Consider the following 2,146-nt stretch of genomic DNA (forward strand, 5'->3'; position numbering starts at 1 on the left):
GGATTTAATCAATCTAAGTCTGTTTCTCATCATCTCATCATCTCATTTCTGCTTCTAATCATGATTAACATCATCTCTTGCAAAAGATTAGATGTGTTCTTCATGATTAGTGAGTAGTCATCTTTTAAGCTTCTAGGTGTGTAGATTAGGGTGCTTAGATGTTTGATTGGTGATGTTTAGGGTTTAGATTCTCATTCCATTTCCTTAGTTAGTTGCTCCTAATGCCAGATTTCCTTGGGAAAGTGAAATCTGGGTTCATAGGCATTTCATGCACCAAAAGTGTTTGATGAAATGCCTGAATGAGCTAACTTAAGGGTTTATGCCTTTTTCATCATGGGAATGATTTGTTAAATGCATGAATGACTTATTAGAACTGTTTCTTAATGCTCATTGATTCATATTTCACAAATGATGATTTGGTTTGAAAGTGGATTAGTGTAGAGATTAATGCCTTCATGAGAGGATTAGTCTAGATTAGAGTTCTAAGTTGAAATGTTTGAGATCATGTGATTGCTTGTTATGTCTTTCTGTATAAGATTCAGTCTTCTTGGTTGAGAGATTGTTTGGTCACTTATTAGGCTTGATGCATTATGCTTGCTGATTGCTTGATTATATCTAATGGTTGTTAGACTTGATTAGTGATTTGCAAAGGGATTATTGTCATGGGAATGAATTAATCTGATTAAGAAGCCTAGACTAAAGAGTAGCAAGTGTTGCATTATGTTCTTAGCATCATGATTCAATATTTAAAGCACCCTAATCAATGATCACATCTAGAGGTTTAGCTTTCTTTTTATTTGAATTTGAGTGTTTGTTTAGTTTCTCTTGCTTTTTTAACTCTTAATTACTGTTTGTTCTTGCTTGTTTTGTTATATGCTTTTAGATAATCTTGGTTACCAACTCATCTGCTTATTAGACTTGGATTAAGAATTGATCCTCATAGTTCTAGTGTCTAGAATCTCTCCATTTGGATTGATACCTCAAGTGCTACAATGACATGAGTAGTTGAGGAATTGATCAAGGATTGAAAAATTCCTACTATCATAAGTTCTCCACTAGCTCTAAAGCAGCATGAATCTCTTTACCCAGAAAGTTCCCATTGGAAGCAGTATCCAGCTGGTTTCTAATCTTGGGAAGAGCTCCCCTATACAGTGTGCTGAGAAGAGAAGCCTCACTAAACCCATGGTGTGGGCATTGGTTTGTGTAGCTCCTGAATCTCTCATATGCTTCACCAAAACTTTCATTGCTTTGCTGAGTGAAGCTAGAGATTTGGTTCCTTAGTTTTGCAGTTCTTGAGGTAGAGAAGAACTTAGATAAGAAGGCTTGCTTGCATTGCTCCCAGGTTTGAATGGAGCCTCTTGGAAGATTCTTCTCCCATTGATGAGCTTTATCACCAAGACTGAATGGGAATAGTCTTAGCTTAAAGCTGTCTTCTGAAACTCCATTTATCTTGGTCAGATCACACACCTTATCAAACTGGTCCAAGTGTTCCAAGGGATCTTCCATTGCTAACCCATGGAACTTTGAGTTCTGGACCATATTCAGCAATGATGCTTTCACTTCAAAGTTGTTGTTCTGCACAGGTGGTGCCTGAATACCAGCTCCATACTGATGAGCATTGGCCCTGTCATTTTCGCCAACATAGATTTGGGGTTGCTCATATCTTCTTTGTTGTGGTTGGAAAGGGTGGGGTTGGTGGTGCACCTGGTGTCTTTGTTGAACATTGGCCTGATGCCTCTGTTGATGAGCCTGAGCTTGTCCCTGGTGGACATAGGCTTGTTGGTGGTGCACCTGGTCCTGCTGAACATTGCCCTGGTGAAACCCCTGACCAACTCTAATACCAGCTCCCTGACCTTGAGCCTGTTGCTCCTGAACTGGTTGTTCCATATCTACCACGTGATCTCCTTGTTCTGCCATCTCAGTCTGATCAATGTGTCTACCACGTCTGTCTCTTCTCCTCCTTGGTACCAAAAGGTTGATGTTGTCGTTTAGAGGAAAAGGAGACCACAGCTTCTTGATCTAGACCTGGTGTTCATACACCTGAAATCACAAACAGAACTTGAAAGGAATCAGTAAAAACAAGAAAGTAAGCACTTGATCTCAAGAGCAGATCAGAGCTTAATGGCTAATCAAACCACAACTTGGC

General features: G+C 39.5%; 1 non-coding gene across 1 annotated transcript; it reads left to right on the forward strand.

The window, feature by feature from the left end:
* Nucleotides 1–1,177: 1,177 nt before the first annotated feature.
* LOC112087703 lies at nucleotides 1,178–1,284 on the forward strand. The gene has a single exon (XR_002900247.1). It is a non-coding gene; the product is annotated as a small nucleolar RNA R71 (small nucleolar RNA).
* The last annotated feature ends 862 nt before the right edge of the window (nucleotides 1,285–2,146 follow it).

The sequence above is a fragment of the Eutrema salsugineum genome, unplaced genomic scaffold, assembly GCF_000478725.1.
Source record: "Eutrema salsugineum unplaced genomic scaffold, Eutsalg1_0 scaffold_17, whole genome shotgun sequence".
Taxonomy (NCBI): domain Eukaryota; kingdom Viridiplantae; phylum Streptophyta; class Magnoliopsida; order Brassicales; family Brassicaceae; genus Eutrema; species Eutrema salsugineum.